General features: G+C 41.4%; 5 non-coding genes across 5 annotated transcripts; 3 read left to right on the top strand and 2 right to left on the bottom strand.

Annotated features, from left to right (window-relative positions):
* Positions 1 to 297: 297 nt before the first annotated feature.
* On the top strand, positions 298 to 369 carry trnaa-ugc (transfer RNA alanine (anticodon UGC)). Its single transcript has one exon. It is a non-coding gene; the product is annotated as a tRNA-Ala (tRNA).
* Positions 370 to 4,783: 4,414 nt separating this feature from the next.
* Positions 4,784 to 4,857, top strand: trnah-aug (transfer RNA histidin (anticodon AUG)). Its single transcript has one exon. It is a non-coding gene; the product is annotated as a tRNA-His (tRNA).
* A 9,096-nt stretch (positions 4,858 to 13,953) lies between these two features.
* trnap-agg (transfer RNA proline (anticodon AGG)) lies at positions 13,954 to 14,025 on the top strand. Its single transcript has one exon. It is a non-coding gene; the product is annotated as a tRNA-Pro (tRNA).
* A 758-nt stretch (positions 14,026 to 14,783) lies between these two features.
* trnaa-cgc (transfer RNA alanine (anticodon CGC)) lies at positions 14,784 to 14,856 on the bottom strand. The gene has a single exon. It is a non-coding gene; the product is annotated as a tRNA-Ala (tRNA).
* Positions 14,857 to 17,864: 3,008 nt separating this feature from the next.
* trnal-caa (transfer RNA leucine (anticodon CAA)) lies at positions 17,865 to 17,977 on the bottom strand. The gene is made up of 2 exons: positions 17,940 to 17,977; positions 17,865 to 17,910 (listed from the first exon to the last, which is right to left on the bottom strand). It is a non-coding gene; the product is annotated as a tRNA-Leu (tRNA).
* Positions 17,978 to 18,456: the final 479 nt, after the last annotated feature.

Here is an 18,456-nt window from a genome sequence, read left to right as displayed (position 1 = left end):
ACGTCTGTGTGCGTTGACAAGGCATCTCAAAAGGATGTATTAAATAAGAAAATGATCCTTTCTGTTACCATTCCTGTAGTTGGAGCATTGTTTCACCCTTTTACGTTCTACAATATTTACAGACAAGGTTTTATCACTGGAGTTGTACAGAACAAGTGTGCATCAGTCCATGAAAATCATCAGTACTGCTGTTTTTCTATGCATAGTTTAATCAAGAGCACTTAAAAGATGCAAAAGATGGATTGTGTTCTGTGAGCACCTGCACATCTCTAAGTCACTTCCACAGCCTTTTATGTGGGGGATGTAGCTCAGTGGTAGAGCATATGCTTTGCATGTATGAGGTCCTGGGTTCAATCCCGGGCATCTCCAAGTGCTTTATGTTACTGTGCTCACATTGCTGTCTTCTGTTGAGTGAGAACTCTTTGCTCGTGCTCATAGAGAGCCAGGTTTACACAATTAAACTCGAAGTGCTACAGTGTTCTCTGCAGTTTTAAATGTACCTCCAAAGCATTTAGTTCTGTTAACTACCAAAGAATGTGAACTAATTTAAAGTCACATTCAGGAAATCCAGAGAACGTCTTCACACTTGTCATGGCTGTTGCAGAAAAACCTCACCCGGGATGTTGAATCTCACCCGGGTTTTCCTGAGAGATCATTCACCGAGCGAGTCCTCCATCTGGATTCCGCACTGAGCTGAAAGCTGCGCGAATTCCTCATTGTGTGTCCTGTACTGTGTAGCACAGTGACAAGAACGCCTTGAGTGTTTTTTTCCGGATGTGAAGGAAAATGCAAAAGAGCATGAAAAGTATTGATGGCATAAAATATCCATGGTACAACTCGAGAAGGAACTGACGGACAAAACAATGCCATTTGATGATTACAAGAGAAACACAACCGTCCGAACATGGGCTTGGATCCTGAATGCTTGCGTTAAAAGACAAAGCAAAGGATATAACCTGTAAATGTCTTCATGTCTTACAGTTTATGAAATAACACAATTGCTTCCTTTCTTAATAATTTCTTACTATTGATAGATGGTTTTTTGAATTTTAACAGAATCACAATTACAGACATTTGGGGTTAAACTGTTATTCACATACTCTAACGAAGAGAAACGTTAGTGTCTTCCGGTTTGTGAGCCCATTTCTCAAAAAATAAAAAAATAAGTTATAAATATTGAATTGTTCTATTTTGTAGGCTTGCATAGTCATTCATATTTCAGTTAAACATTTTCTTCTGTAGTAATTTCATTTGATATTATATTAATCCTGATTTACAATTTTTGGACATGGTTCATCTTAAATAATTTGTAATTAGTTTCAGTTTTGGAAAATCGCGCCCAGAAGCTACTAAAACTGGTTATGTTTGCATAATGTGTAATGTAATAGTAGCATTTTGGGTGGGAAAACAAAAGGCATTTCTTGGTATGAATCCCAACACTTCATAAGCGGCGTTCGAGGATTTCTCGCTTCAGATAAAGCTGTCAATACATCATAGATTTTTACTCAATCAATATCAGCAGTGTTATCGCTACCGAACACTAAATATAGATCCTGGCAATACTTCGTGAGATCTTCGTAAGAAAATCCAAAAAAGGACAGAAGCAATCAACGTTTCTTTTGGATCGAGAAGAGGATAATTATGAGACTCAAAATATGCCTGTCTTTTCTTTTTTCGAGGACAAATGGATTATTGAGGTGTAAAGTTGGGTTCAAAACCAAAGTCATCTGCTATTGCTGCTGTTTCTTTGATAGTTTCTTCAAATCCTTCAATTGATCATTGATATCGAGGAATAATATTATACAAATTGTGGTTTTCTGTTAATTGCCAATTTTATTGTTACATCTTCGTTTACAGATGTCTTCCATGTATCACAAGGTATAATAGTCGCCGTGTGTCCTCAGCTAAAATGTTTTAAAAAGTACGACAAAAGTACAATATGCTTAACAACATTTATGGTTATATCTATATTAAAATGAAGGTAAATATACCAAGATATTAAAAAACAATTGTACAGTCCTAACCTAATAATGCTTGTGAAGTTTTCCAATAAATCTGAACTGTAATTTTGAAATATTATTGCTGAGAATGCAAAGAGAATACAAAGATCAAATTCAATGAGTGAAAATACAAAAGTAGTTCACTAAACTGAGTTTCTTCCCTGAAATGATTTGATTTGCTTGCGAAGCACTAAGCAGCTTTGAACAGATCGCGGGAATCAAATATACAGATGGGTTCAGAGTGTGCTTTCCAACTTTTGTGTAACATTTTCCTTTGATAGGGCAGAGTTGTCTTCACAATCTGGGTTACATAAAAAGGAGTGACGTCAGTACAAAACAGCTTTCCTTCTTGGGGAACAACGGTTGTGTTCCATATTTCTAACTCTTTTGGTTTCAAGATCTCAATTTAGTGTGAAACATAAAAGCCAGCTGGATAAATCTCTTACACGTCATTTACAATGGTCTTTCAACTAATAGCCCGTGCAGGGCTCAAACCTCAGCTAATGGTACAAGTTGCGTAAGGCTCTGCAACTTGCAGGTAAGAAACTAACCTGTGCTTCTTCATTTTATACACAGTGAGCTATATTTGCGAGCCTACTACCCGCTGCGGGCTCCGTATTTAATTGTGGTACAAGACCGGCTGTGGAGATGAAGTGAGACTGGTGTGTACATTAAAAGGCTCATAGTGTCCCTGAGAGGGCTCAAACCACCACCCTTTTGGTTAACAACCGAGCCACAAAAACCCATGTACAGCTTAACACTTCTCAGTCTCGGTGAAAGTTATACACTCCGTAAAATTTCCGGAGGTTAATTTGTTTTTAAAGGAAAATCACCAACAGCGGCCGAGATCTACTGGAGTTTTTCATTCTATACTGCGATTTCTGTAGGGTACCCTGTGAAAATACGAAATTTGACGAGAAGGGATGGACATATAAGGTCAGAAGGCTTGGGGAATTGAACTTTAAGGTGAAGACTGCGGGTTCAGCAGCAGCAGAACCTGATCAGTGTCAGTTGACTCCGATATACTTTGAAAAATAACTTCGGGATTTAGAGTCAGACGTGCTACCGTTGCACCATGGGGTATTTGATTTAAAAAAAATAGAAAAACAGTCAGTGTTCCTGGATCTGTTATCGAGAACAACACCTGCACAAGAGCTGCGCAGGAAGAATAAAATGTGGTCTGGGAAGAAGAGACTCTCTTCGGAAGAGCGGCGCGCTTCACAGGAGAATTTTTTGTGAAGCTGATTTGTCTCCTTTGGGGATTTCAAAATTGCTGATATCTGTGGCGCAAAGGTAGCATGTCTGACTCCCCATTAGAAGGCTGCGTGTTCAAATCGCGTCGAGGTCTGCTATTAGTTTATCAGGTTCTGTTGGTCCTGAACACGGAATTCACACCATGTAGTTGAGTTCTATCTGTACACCACATAGATAATCTAAACACAATAGAACCCTACAGGACACGCAGTTAGGGTCTCACACAGCGAATACCCTTGAACACAAGAGAGAAGGCACAGTTCAAATCTGCGAAACATCACCTCTGTCTTTAGAGACAGCTACATCAGAGAATGGAATCCCGGAAGTTTAAAATAACTTCTTTTAATACAGGTTCAAGCAAACCTGAAAGTTAGGGAGTTTCCGGACACTTTTGTTTTATTAAAAAGTGTCTGAAGCCTGAAAATGTAATTTGAAAAAAAACCCGCTATTGGACAATAGCAGGTACTTTTTGTAACGATTTGCTATTTCATGCTGGAAAACAAAGGAAACAGACCCAATGTTTGCTTTCAGGTGCGGTTCATTACATAAAAGATATTACTGAGGAGCTCGAATAAAATTTAAACGAGCCAGGTAGAAGTCGAACCTACAATCTTACGATCCGAAATCAGATGCGTTATTTATTAAACCGCTGGCATTTCACATAACCTGAATTCCCTCATAGTGTGCTCAGCGTCGCTACTAGTAATCCACCGCCACGTCTAAAATTTCGATTCCGATTCCGAAATTCCGATTGATTGAGAATTCAAAGAAAGACTGTTTTCTTCCACAACACCGTATAATTATCACATCCCCCAGACTCTCCAACTTCTCCAGACCTTGCTGGGTGAGCATTTGCTCCGATAAATTAGGTCACGTATCATGTTAAATCACTTCTTCTCAACACAACATTTCCTGGTGCACATTTTCTCTATGAAAAAAATACATTTTTCCCTTGCACGATTTTTCGTTTTTTATCAAAACGTACAGCAAGAAAAAAGAAGAAGAAATAGTGTCGCAAAAGAACTCTGTCGCCCTTGGGAGATGTCAAACGCATTGGACATGAAAAATGCCCAATAAAAGCCATTTCTTTTCGTTTCTCAGTGTCGGGGCTGCTACTGTATGTAAAAGAGGCAATTTTCTCTGAGAGCAGTTTCAGCGCTTTCTGAACGCAGATGTCTCAGAGCGGTGTGTCCAAGTAGCTGTTAAAGGTGATGGTTATCTTGTCACCATAGCTTCGTTGGTTAAAGCACCTTTCTATTAAACAAAAGAACCTATGTTCAAATCCCAGCCGTGTATTTCTTCCTATCTTGTAGTATAGATCTTACCATTTTGGGCACTCACAAAGGGCTTGATTTCGTTAAATGCATGTGTTCATTTCCTTTCTGGAAAACTTGTTTTTTGATGAAATTCACACAGCTTGCGAAACATGAAATTCAGTTCTTGGTTATCAGTGCAGAAGAAATATTACCGGCTGGCAAAAAGAACGGTAAGAGATTTTTTTTTGATTCGAGAAAAGACTCCACCAGTCAGTCTCTGTGGTGCAATCGGTTAGCGCGTTCGGCTATGAACCGTAAGGTTGGTGGTTCAAGTCCACCCAGGGACGTGTTTTTTTTTTGCGATGTAAACATTGTTTTTGCATAGGTCGATTGGATTTCTCAGCTAAACCATAGCCATTTTAATATTTGTAGGAGATGCGACTGTTCAACACGTGTCAAAAATGTCCAATAATGCCCAACATCGCAACTCCCCAGAAAACCATATTCACCCAAGGAAAATGATCGTCTAATCGTCATTTATACTCCCCTCACATCCTCTGCTGAAATATTTTAAAAATACAACGCAGATTTGTTTGAGAGCTTGACAAGCATTGTTTTGTTAGCACTGTGCATCTGGATTTTGATATTTTGACATATTTACCCTAATTTTAAACTGTAAATACTGTACAATCTGTTGTAATTGTGTTGTAATATTAAAATATGTTAGCTGAGGATGCAAAGGGGTGAAAGGGAAAGGTCAGAGGGTATAGTAACAACAAGGTTAGGATTGGTGGAGGTGGTAGGGGTGTTGATGGTTTTTCTCTGTAGAGGATGATTGAGTTTTTTATCCTTCTCTGAAGTGAGAAACTGGAAGAGTTGGGAGTTGAGAGATCTGATGAGGTTAGTTATAGAAGGAAGTTGATGTGGAGCTGTTAGCCGTAAGAATTCCTTAATGTCTTTGATGTTGTCATCAAAGATAAACTGCAGTCAGCAAAGATAAAAAGAAAATGATCTTTGCATACTGCCTTGTCTTTCTCACACCTGAAGAAGGCTCCACGGCCAACACGTTGTGTTTCCTTTCTTCTCTTTTCAGCATGGAATAACCCTTTACTTGTTCCTTTGCAGCCTACGCATGCTGACGCAGCTACTCACCTGATATTTAAATTTCCTATAATCACAAATATGAATGTCTACTGTGGGTATTTTTTCCATGATTATTTATTCTGTCATTGAAGCATATTTTATGTCATACCGAAGTGTCATAATCACTGAATTTTTTTTTTCATTTAGAAAGTAAGAAAATGATAAATCACTATGAATTGCATTAAGCCTGTTCTGATCTAGATTGTCTATATACTTTAACATGCCATGTTCACAATGTCACAACTCAGAAATGCAACAGTGAAGTGTTGTAATTACCAATGTACATAGTGTCGGAACATTGAGATGTTTTGATAATGAGGAAGGAGGGACATGCCATGTTCACAGGGTCATATTTAAAAAAATGGCACAGTAAAATTTCCTAAAGTTCAGGATTTTGATAGTCTGTTCCATTGTCTCTCACACCTCAGTGTCAGAATTTTTAGATGTTTTTATAACCAGGGGGTAGGTTTATAGCAAGAAGCAGAAAGTGCCATCACCCGTTGCTCATCCTCGGTTAACCATATATTCTCATATGCCATGTTCTAGACGTCCCATTTATATTAAAAAGTTCTTGTAAAATGCAAGATTTTAAGACTTTTTATGGTCAGAAGGCAAGGTCGTGGTAAATATGCAGAAAGTGCCTGTGAACTTCTGTTTTGTCTTATTTACTTATTGTGTTTGTGTTACTGTGAGTTTTGAAAATTGGTTTACAATTTTCTGAAATGTGTTTCACACAAAAATGTTATTTGGATAGTCACTACTTACATATTCCCATTTACTGAGGATAAATACAGTAATCCATCCCGATTAGTACTTTTAAAAATTACTGTAAAGAGCCATCTACAGGCGAAAGGCGGCATAACATCACAGCAGCAGCATTTAAGGCAGAAGAAGAAGCTGGCGAATAAGAAGCCAGCTTCAGCCTCGTTAATGCAATACCATTGGGTGAAGTGGAAAAATATTTCTTGCTCTGAATCCTAACATTTTTATAGGAGGTGTTCTAGTACTTCTTGCCTCAGATAAAATTGCCAATACACTTATTTCTACTCCATCAATAGCAGCAGCGTTATCGGTACTGAGTCCTAAATGTACGTCCTGTCATCATATAAAATGTCAAAAGTTTCAACTGCATTCAACTGATCAAAGTTCTCTTCGATGACAGTTATAATTTTATCTAAAATACATCCGAAACAAATTTGCACTGTTTTTTTTATCCAGAAGAGCATCATCATGAGACTCAAAACATACCTGTTTTTTCTTCTTTCCAGGAGGAAGGATTGTTCAGATGCAAACATTGGTCCAAAATCAATGTACTCTCCTATCGCTGTTGCTTCTTTAAATCCTTCATTTGAACGTCGATATTGAGGGATGATATCGTACAAATTGTGGTTTTCTTTTAAAGCAAATTATATTAAAGTATGAGCCTCTGTTATACTGTAGTTGTCTTGGAAGTTTCGAAAGGTATAATATACCCCCTTGTGCCCTCAGCTAAAATATGATAAAATACAACAAAATTTATTTACATAGAACAGCACTTATGGTTACATGTATATTAAAATTAAGATAAATATACAAAAGTATTAAAATACAAATGTACAGTCCTAACATAATCATGCTGTCCAACTGTCTTTTTTGCTTGTCAAGTTCTCCAACAAATCTGTGTCGTAATTTTAAATATTCTAACTAAGGATGCATCAAGAGCATAAATGAATTCTTCTGCCAGCCGTTCAGTCCTTGGCTGAATATGATGTCCTTGAATGTTGGTCATTATTGGCCATTCCCAGTGATATTGACTTACATACTTAATTGTTTAACAAAAACATTCACATGTCTTGCAAATATCAAGTGGGTTAAGGTTTTGCTAAGAAATCCGAATAAGTAGAGATGAGGTTTACATTGCAATAATGAGAAGTGCATTTCTGGGTGGGCTCAAACCACTAACCTTTCAATTAACAGAGACTCACATGTGTCCCTTTTCTCCATTTGCAAGCTTAAAAAAAGAAAATAATGCTTTTTTCTTACCAGCCTGCGATATACAAGGCAAGATTTGTATTTCATCTTTCACAAGCTGTATGAATTTCATGAAAAGCAAGTTGTTCCAGAAAGAAAATGAAAACTTGCGTTAAACAAAATCAAGCTGTACGTAATCATCCATAGTGATTCATTTTGTAAGACAAGCACTGCTGGGATTTGAACTCAGCATCTCCTGTTTTAAGAGGAAAGCATGTTAACCAAATCAGCCAAAGTGCCATCAATGGATCAACACCATGTCTGAGTCAGTGATTGCAGCTGACAGTCACTGGAGGACAGTTCATCGTTCAACAAGTCAGCCTGCATAATGAGGGGGAAGAGACTGACTTCTGTGATGCAGTATCGACAAATACTAACCTTCTGTCCAACTGTTCTCTGCTGCATTCTGGATTAGCAGGTAAATATTGGTTTCCATGAATGTGTAGGGGTTTTGTGTATTTACTGGGACAATTATTAATTGTAGCAGTAAGTCACAAAATGATTCTTTGATGGCTATTAGAAAACCGACCTTGTGAGTTAACTCATTAACGCACACACACAGATACTAATACACTTATTAATACATAAAATGTGCATATAAACATAACAGATCTTAAGAGTGTGGGTTAGCAGAATACAAAAGGTATATATTAAATCATGAAGAGTTCCAAACCAAGAGGGACATACATTCAGTATACCATTCATTTAGACTGTTTCGTAAATGAACTGGGATTACAACTTCTACACTAGATACTCAAAAGCAAGTACATCACTCATAGGTATTAGATTGATATCAATTGTGGTTGAGGTAACAATTGAATTCTCGAACTGTAATGCAGAATGTTGAATACTCATCCGATCTGTGTGGATTCAGATCTCCCGCGGACACAAAGAAGTAGTGGCAGGCTGTTGCTGTGTGCAATCGGCACTCTCTGGCTCGGTGCCAGGCAGTGGCCGGTGCGGCTGGCGAGAAGGAGAGGAGGGAGAGATTCCTGCTGCGATGCGCTGCTGATGCTCTTTGAAGACCGGCTAGTTAGTGTTGGCTGAAACTAGCAGAGCTTGTGCATATGGAAAGTGACTGCGGGTCCAAGCCAGTCACACTCTTTAGATGGGAAGAAGACCAGTTCGTTCCCGATGTAGCGCTAGCCCTGAATCCTGAGATTCAGCTGTCGACAGTTCCGACCGTAGTTCACTCGTTGATCAGGCGAGCTTTGGCGGTGGAGTACCGGTGGTTCACGAGGCTGTCAGCTGGGCTAACCTTGGGCAGATCTTTTTGTTAGGGGCACCTTCTGGGCATTGTGCTGCCTGTTTTATCTGGAGGAACTACGGTAGTTCAGTGGCTTAAAGTTCCGCGGGCATTCGAGACCCACGTGGGGTTACCCTGCCCTACCAGTTCCTGATTGGCTGATTGAGGTGGAGGATGAGTAACAGTGACCTCTGACCTTAGGGTTGTAAACCTTGGGATGAGCCTCTCCCATGGAATCTCCCAGACAGTAAGGCGCCAGAGATGACCATTTATTAGGGTGGCTGGTGAATCTCAGCCTTGGGAGCTGTTCCTTATCAGGAAACTCTATCAGCTAGCAAAACACCTTAAATGTGAACCAGATGGAATGGCCTCTCTGTATCCAGCTGCACTGAGATGAGGGAGAGAGGGACTGGCAAGGGAGCAGCAAACTTAATTCCTGTATTTTAAATACGCCTTGCCGCTACATAAGTGTCCTTAGAAGAAAAATATCTTCTATGATAGTGGTACAGTCCATCAAACCCCTCCTATAGCCTTTCAAAGAGAAAAAAAAAAAACTGACAACAAAGTATGTCTATGTGTGGTAATCAACCAGGTCTTACAAACATTCTTAAACCCTTCCACCTCCTTTCACTGCAAATGATTTGTACATGTTAGAAGGTTAATTTTGGCTTCTGATATTATGGTGGATTAAGAGTCCTGAAATCTTTGTAGAAGTACAAAGATGAAAGAAAGGGCAGTGTAATCATGGCCAAGAAAAGGCAAATGTTGGACTATCTGCTTGGATTGAATGGAGCAAAACGCAGGCAACTCCTTGAGCAGAACCTGCTTCACCCTTCAGACTGGGGTTTCTGAAGATCTGTACATTTGAACTTTCAAAGTGACTAAAGTAAAGGAGTTTTCCCTTTTTACCACATAATTCCCACAGATCAACACTAACAGAGAGCCTAATTCCAGCCAGGATTCAATCACTGTCTCTCAGGCATCCCAGCAGTGGATTTCATGACTTCAGAAAGCCATCTTCACTAGTGGAGAACTCAATGCTCTGAGGTTTACTGGCAGAGTCTCACACTGGGTAATGTTAGATGTTGATAAATAATGTCCTATGGAATTCTACTGTTGATAAACTCTACTATGGAACTGCGATGTGTCTTGAAAAAAATCTTCTATGATAGTGGTACAGTCCAGCACAGCCTTTAAAAGAGAAAAAAAACAAGGTAAGTCTGTGGTGTAATCAACTAGGTCTTGCAAACATACTTAACCTCTTCCAGCTACCAACATTACAAATGCTGTTTACACATTAGATGGTTATTTTTGGCTTCTGATATTATGGTGGATAAAGAGCCCTGGAATCTTTGTAGAAGGACAAAAGATGGAAAGAAAGGGCAGTGTAACCATGGCCAAGAGAAGGGAAATGTTGGAGAGATCTTTTTTCATTCACTTTTTATCATTGTTTTTCCAGCCCAACAAAGATCAACATATATGAGCAGGCGTCCTGTGCCAAATCCAATCTGCCTTCCTTCCAAGCATAAAGGAATGTGAGTGAATTAAATATTGACATATGAAAATACACAAAAATATGCAATCACACTGTAGTGTGCTCTCTGAAGGCACCAGTTCTGTAGGGTTTGGGCATTTACTGGGACAATTATTAATTGTAGCAGTAAATCACAAAATTGATTCTTTTGATGGCTTTAGAATCCAACCATGCGACATAACTCGAACAACGCACACACACAGGTACTAATACACGAGGATACATTTATTAATACATAGAATATGCATATAAACCTAACAGATCTTATCGAGAGGGTTATCAGAATACAAAAGGTATATATTCAGTCAGATACAAAGTGTTACACATATCAAAAGGACATACGTTCAATATATCATTCATTTAGACCGTTTCGTAAATGAACTTGGTTATAACTTCTATATTAGATTCTCAAAACAAGTACATAACTCTTAGGAATTAAAGTGATATCAACTGGTTGGGATAACAATTGAATTCTCTAGCTGTAATGCAGTGAAGTTGAATACTCATCCAATCTCTGGGGATTCAGATCTCCTGCAGACTCAAAGAAACAGTTGCAGGCTGTTGCTGTCCAATCCGCGCTCTCTGGCTCGGTGCCAGGCTGTGCTGTGCGGCTTGTGACGGTGTGGTGCTGATGCTCACTGACCGGCTGGTTAGTGTTGGCTTTAACTAGCAAAGTTTGCGCACAGGAGAAAAGATGACTGTGGGTCCCAGCAAGTCAGGAAAAAGACCGGTTCGTTCCTGATGAAGCGCTAGTTCTGAATAGTGATTCAGCTGTCCACAGTTCCGACCTGTTCACGAGGCCTGCTGCTGGTGCTAACCTCGGGTGGATCCTCTGGTTACTCTCTGGCAACCTCCGCTCTAGACTCTTAGAACAAAGGAAAGTTCTGGCACTCGGACACACTGGCCGTTCCGTGGTTGTCCGGGCTGAGTCTCAAGATGGTCAGGAGGTGCGCTGTGAGAATGTCCTGCCCTTGGGAGCCTTCTGCTCCTGGGCCGTCCTGCCCTGGAATTCTCCTTTGAATTCCCTTTAGAAAAGTCCACAGAATTCTCCTGAATCTTACTACAGGCTCTCTGTGTTGCCTGTTTTTACCTGGAGGAACTCCAGCTCGTTGATTGGCTGAACGTTCCATGGGCATCAGAGTCCCACGTGGGTTACTTGGCCCTACCAGTCCCTGATTGGTTGATCAAGGTGAGATATGAGTCATTTACTCCTGACACCTAGGAATGCAGTCCATCTGGCACTCCCTAGACAGATAGGCGCCAATGGATGACCATTGATCATGATAGCCAGGCTTAGCTAAGTGCATCCCCCTTTGGGAGCTGTCCCTTATCAAAGGAAACCTTAAATCAGCCTGCATGAATAGTTTCTCTGTGGCTGCACCACAGAGATGAACAGAGATGGGGCCTCATTTGGGAAGGCTCAGAACACTTAATTCTTTCTTATTAATAAGCCTCGCCGCTACAACACATATGCAGTTTGAGCAAACATAAGACAATAACCAAGTACCACAAACTACCAGGCATCTAGTATCATTAGCAGTTCAGGTGGGGAGCTGCGTCACCATGTGTAGGCTGCAAAGGAACAAGTAATAGGTCTATTCCATGCTTAAAAGAAAAGAAAGAAAACACAACATTTCAGCCGTGGAGCCCTCACACCTGAAGAAGGCTCCACGGCTGAAACGTTGTGTTTTCTTTCTTCTCTTTTCATCTAGTGTCATTAGCCTTTTAACAGTTCCTGTCAAAATAAAATAGAAATGGAAAACATTCTAGAGAGAGTTTGAAATACCAAGGTACAATTTAAAACATATCTCTTCCACTACAACCACAATATTTTGGAGAGATCGTTGAACCTCACTGTTCTGACATGTCCGTTAGCCTACGTCCTGCTTCAGCAATGAATGTGGCGGGGCATATTCTGAGGGAGATGAGGTCAATCAGGTGGCAGGAAAACCACGCTATGCTTTTTGCTTTTTTTGAGATCCTGAAAAGGACAGAGGGGCCATGTATATGTGTGCAGCTGGATATGTAATTGCAGGTGGTGTAGCAAATTCTGCTGAAGCCCCACTGCCTGGTGTGGACGGTAGCTGTGCATGTTGCAGCAGAATTGTGCATGTGAGATCAAGGGGGCATGTCATGTGTTTCAGCACTTCACTCCCTTCAGTAGCACATGATTCCCTGAGTTCTTTGGATGACCTGTGGACCGATCTTTCACGATGAAGAATTCCTTAAGAAGAATAGATCTCAGCCCACCATCCCAATGCCTCCGTCTCAAAACACCAACCTCCCACTGCACTTAGTCTGCAAGGCAGTCCTTTCAAGTGTGATGACGACGCTGGGACCTTCGTTGCCTATTGTACGAGCTGAACTTTTGTGCTCATCAATTCAACGCTCTTTCCATCAACTCATCTTGTCTTTTGACGCTTCGTGTTTTGCGCTCCTTTGACTATCGGCATATCGGGTGACTGCAAACACTGAAGTTCTTGCTTACGGAGTGTGGAACATTGTTTTCAAGTGATCGCTGTTCTGTCATGCTGACGCCGAGTGAATCTTTCTTTGGCAACATGGGCAGGCCGACAGCAGCGCGAGCGAAAGTAATGGCAAATTTCTTGACTTATTTCTGAATGTGAATGTTCTTTAGGAAAGGGATGCGGCGTTGCTTCTCGCCCGTGTAAAGGTCACGCATTCCAGACGTGGTTATGAGTGAACAGTTGGCACAAGAGTCTGAAAAGAGCAAGAGAGGAAGCAACCCTGCCCCATGTGAGGAACAAACTCACGACCTTCAGATTATGAGATTGACACACTACCTACTACGCCAATGAGGCCGGCTGCAGTGCATGTGTCGGAAAGTTTGCCTCACGTGAATTTCAGTCACCTATACACTAATCTTGCGACGCCCTCTGCTGGATGTTGCATTTGCCTTTTGATCTCACCGATACTTTTTTGGTCTGTTTCTGTTGCGAGTCCGTCTTTCAGATCTCACCTAGCACAAGTCTCTCTGGCTGAAGTGGCCTCTCTGCTTCAGCATCGTGCCCTCACTCAGCCATTAAAAATGTCACTCGGACTTCTGACATGCTGACATGAAATGTCAAGAGAGAGTGGCGGAGACGCTTAAGCCAGAGAGAAGATGAAAAGGGGGCGTGGCTGCGAAATGCTTGACAGCTGCACGATGCTCTCCATGAAAGGCATGACCACAGGCTAAAAGACACCTTTCAGCACATCAAGCTCTAAGCACACACCTAGAGAACGCAGGAATTGATGCTGCTACTTCCCACATGCAAGGCAAGCGCTGTACCATACAAGCCAAACCCGCTTGCTGGGGCTTATGCCTCGGCGTCACCTAGTGCCACTTGTTCCCCTCTTACCAGGCAAAGTTCACTGCCCTTCGTCTGCAAGGCAGCCGTGTAATTGCGGCTTTCTTGACTTATTGATGAAGGTCTGACTGGACGAGCGAATGACGCCTCTCCCCCATCCTCAAGCTCACTGACAGATTGAAATAGCCAATGTTGCCGTGGCTCGTTGGTCTAGTGGTATGATTCTCGCTTAGGGTGCGAGAGGTCCCGGGTTCAACTCCCGGACGAGCCCTCGTGTGCTCTTTTCCTCCTCTTCCACAAGACTGGGAACTGATATCCACATCACTTCGCAGCGTCTGCTTATGGCAAACGATGGAATGTGACTAATGACTGAACGAGCCTGGCGAATTCTCATCACGTGGCACAATGAGAGCGTGCAGTCAGCTCTCCAAGGCGGCAACCTCATTGCTCGTTCAAAAGAACACGTACTGAAAACTCATCACCACTATGTCGTAGATGAGCACCGCGATCGCTTGTTGTCATGCGTCCTTACTTGGGAAATGCAAAAGCAAAAACTGCCCTCTCTCAGCCACCGAAACGTGTGCGGCTCGCCTTGCGCTCTCTGCGCCTCGCATATTTGTGGAGCTGTCTGCTCTTCTTTCTGTTGAAGTACTCAAGTTACGGGGCGTCCTGCAGCCTATGATGTTCTCACTGAGAGCTTTCAAGATTTGAAGGAAAACTACGAGCTTGATGGCTCAAGTCGAACAAATGTGATTGTTAAGCAATCGATGATCAAAAGCACGTCTTCTAACAATTTGTGAGAGTATTATCAGCACTGTTTTCACTCGGATATACTTCTCACTTGCTAAGCTGACAAACTGGACGAGAAAATGCTGGAGACGCACTCAGTGCAGACTGAGGTTGGGAAGGAGGTGTGGCCCTTCAACGCTTGACAACTGAAGGACATTCTCTCCACAACGGAGGAGCACCTATCAGAAGTCGCAGAGGCTAAATTAGAGCACCGGGCTCCCAGAGCTCCAAACTCAGACCTGGAGGATGCGGGAATCGATCCCGCTATCTCTCGCATGCGAAGCGAGCGCTCTACCATTTGAGCTAATCCCCCGCGCTTCATGTTTCTTGGCATCATGTCTTAACGCCTCTGCCCCTCTTGCCAGGCACCGCCCACTGCCCTTGGTCTGCAAGGCAGTCCTTTCAAGTGCGATGACGACGCTGGGACCTTCGTTGCCTATTGTACGAGCTGAACTTTTGTGCTCATCAATTCAACCCTCTTTCCATCAACTCATCTTGTCTTTTGACGCTTCGTGTTTTGCGCTCCTTTGACTATCGGCATATCGGGTGACTGCAAACACTGAAGTTCTTGCTTACGGAGTGTGGAACATTGTTTTCAAGTGATTGCTGTTCTGTCATGTTGACGCCGAGTGAATCAGTGTTCTGATGTGTGACAGTGACAGTGAAGCTCTGCTCTGTGTGCTTTAGGAGAGCTGATGTCCTCTGTGAAAGAAGAGGCCCCAGAGTACTATGACGATGCTGTAACTATACCTCAGAGTCCAGATGCCTTGTCAGGTGGGTTATTTCAGTCCAGTCCCAAAGAGAAACCTTGTACCAATCCCAGAAACTCTGAGTCTCTCTCCTCTATGTACTGCAGACCACATCACACTGAGTCTGTTTATTCTGCTGCCAGTGTCCAGCTCCTCTTCAAATATTTCACAAGGATACAAAGCATTGCCTTCTCTGTTCTGATACAGGCTGCACTGTTGTCAGTCACCATCTCAATTTAAAAAAATGGAATGGGTTTGAAATGTATTATATAATCAGGTTGCCTGATCCCCTGTATTTTAAATCTGATGTGTAACAGTAAAACTGTCTCTGTGTGCTTCAGGAGAGCTGATGACTTCTGTGAAAGAAGAGGCTCCAGAGTACTATGATGATGCTGTAACTGTGCCCCAGAGCCCAGACACAGTGTCAGGTGAGTTATCATAAATAAGACTTGGTAGTACACTCTGTACCAGCCTGCATTAGCCTTTGTCATTAGAAATAAACACTACCTGGAAGAGAAATAGTCTCTGACAAGCCAGTATGTGTCAGAATGACAGCGAGATTACTGACCTGCTCTTCTGTTCACAGGGAGACTCCTCTCTGATGCGGCACCTTCTGGATACAGTGTGGATGACAGTGAGGGAGACCCCACTTTAGGTAAAGGGGACTACAGCCAGGGATCTCGGTGTGAGTGAGGTAGTTCAGGGATGAAGAAGATGATCCCCAGTAATCAATCGCTGTGCCAATCTCATCCAAGACAAGAGGGCACCAGGTCTAAGTGGTGGCTCAAATTGTGCTGTGTCCTGCATGGATCAATAGTAGCTAATACAGAGTCCTGATTGCATACCTCAGATATCAGATCTAAGTGGGGAATTGATTCTGTTTTTTTATGTTCTGCTAGAGTATCTATTGGCTTGCCTTTATCAGCTGTGTTGGAAAGATAATCTGTGCTTCGTCTCAGGAAAAAATCATCAGTACTGTCATTTTATTCTGTGCGTATGGCCGTTATTTAAAGTATATAAAAATCACGAGTTCATAGATTTCTCCAAATATCAACGACACCTTGTAAACCTGTGATAAGAATTCCTTCAATCCAATAGTTTCACTCCAGGGAAAAGGCAGGGAAACATAGAGAATTCTTATTTAAAGACAACATCCGTATTGGATTGCATGTAAGCAGGCATCACTCAGAATTCCTAATATGATTCTGAATTCAGTTTTGCAGTTCTTTAGTGTTTTACTACTTTCAGAGAGTCCTTTATTGACCTTGCTGAAGCAGAGAAGCGACATAATCACAAATGTGACCAGTTTTTTTGCTGTTTCTGGTTAATAATGATTATTATTTTGTATTTTGATTAGTATTTTTCGTAGCATTCTTCTTCAGCTTTTAAGTTATTTGGTGAGCAAGAACCACTGAGAACGAATCTGAATGTGTGAGCCCATTTCAAAAAATAAAAAAAATAAGTTATATAAATCAAACCTTTTCTTCTGTAGTAATTTCATTTGATATTAAAATTAGTCCTGATTTACAATTTTTGGACATGGTTCATCTTAAATAATTTTGTAATAAGTTTCAGTTTAGGAAAATCATGCCCCAAAGCTACCAAAACTGGTAATGTTCACATAATGTGTAATGCAATAGCAGCAGTTGGGGTGGGAAACAAAAGGCATCTTTTGGTATGAATCCTAAAACTTCATAGATGGCGTTCTAGGATTTCTTGCTTCAGATAAAGCTGTCAATACAACATAGATTTCTACTCAGTCAATATCAGCAGTGTTATCACTACCAAACGCTAAATATAGATCCTGGCAATACTTCATGAGTTGTTCATTAGAAAATTGTTTATGTTTTTTTTTAACATATTTTCAATACCAGACAAAAAGTCGAAAGTTTCAATTTCATGCAACTGATGAAATCTCTCTTCGATGGAAGTTATAAGTACAGTACATCCAAAATACTGCGGAATCAATCAAATTTACATGTTTCTTGTGGATCCAGAAGATCATTTTGAGACTCAAAACATGCCTGTCTTTTCTTTTTTCGAGGACGAAGGAGTAGGAGCAGGAGTAGCAGTAATGGCAAGAACATGTTTAGAGTTCAGCACTTCTCATTTCTAATGCGGAGCCATCGACTCGGAAAGCACCAGCCCCGATAAAATAAATTGCAGAATTGCTGCCTACACGCTTTGAATTGCTGGCATTCTCTGAAAGCGTTCCTTTTTGAGGGTTCATGAAATTCCTCACATTTGAGCCAACACTAAAATATTTCATTTGGGGTCGCCTAATTCATAGTGCAAACCGAATCTACAGGGGAATGGTGTGGCACATGAAGCCGTTTGTTATTCTGTTGTGAGGTGTGAGGGGCGGAATGCAAATCGAGTTGGTGAATAGAAAATGAAACAGGAGTCACTTCTTGAGCTACAAATTCCAAAAAGTATGAAAACCTGTGCATTTTAACAGTGCAGAATACTCACAAATTGCACTGAGTTGCTTGCTTTCTTCTGCTGCTTTTATATTTCAGTCATTCACTGTCAGCTAGCACTGGAACAATTCAAGAGAGGTAAAAACAGAAGCAGTCAGGAGTGGGGTTTGAACCCACGCCTCCATTTGGAGACCAGAACACCCAAGCCAGCTGAAAAAACACACATCCTTGAGTCTGGCGCCTTAGACCACTCGGCCACCCTGACAAGCAAAAGCAAGGTGTGTGCTGAATGCACCAGTAGTTGACTAAACTGAGATTCTTCCCTGAAATTATTTGCTTGCGAAGAGCCAAGTTGCCTTGAATGGATCTTGGAATTCAAATATACGGATGGATTGTTATTTGGTTGTGAGTTTTGAGGGGCGTATTATAAATTGAGTTGGTGAAAATGCGCTTTTTGTTAGTCTGTCGGGAGGCTGCACAAGGTGTTTAGAGGGAGAACGTCTAAAAGACAGGCTCTCTATGTTTAACATCAAGGCAGATTTATTTTTTCTCAATGGAAATGCTCATCAGCGCTTTCAGCTTTACGTAGGGAATAACATCTGCTGAGATCACTTTTGAGCCAGTGCACATGGTAATGTGCCACCAAGTACATTTAATATTGGCTGTGGTAGCGAGCTGCTTTTGTTTGTGAGGCTTTTACTTCTTCAAGCTGAATTATCGGCAGGAGTAGTTTATTAAATCTTT

This window comes from Atractosteus spatula, unplaced genomic scaffold (genome assembly GCF_055471065.1).
Source record: "Atractosteus spatula isolate fAtrSpa1 unplaced genomic scaffold, fAtrSpa1.hap1 Scaffold_18, whole genome shotgun sequence".
Taxonomy (NCBI): Eukaryota; Metazoa; Chordata; class Actinopteri; order Semionotiformes; family Lepisosteidae; genus Atractosteus; species Atractosteus spatula.
The sequence above is the reverse complement of the archived record's forward strand: the minus strand, read 5'-3'. Positions and strand labels throughout refer to the sequence as shown.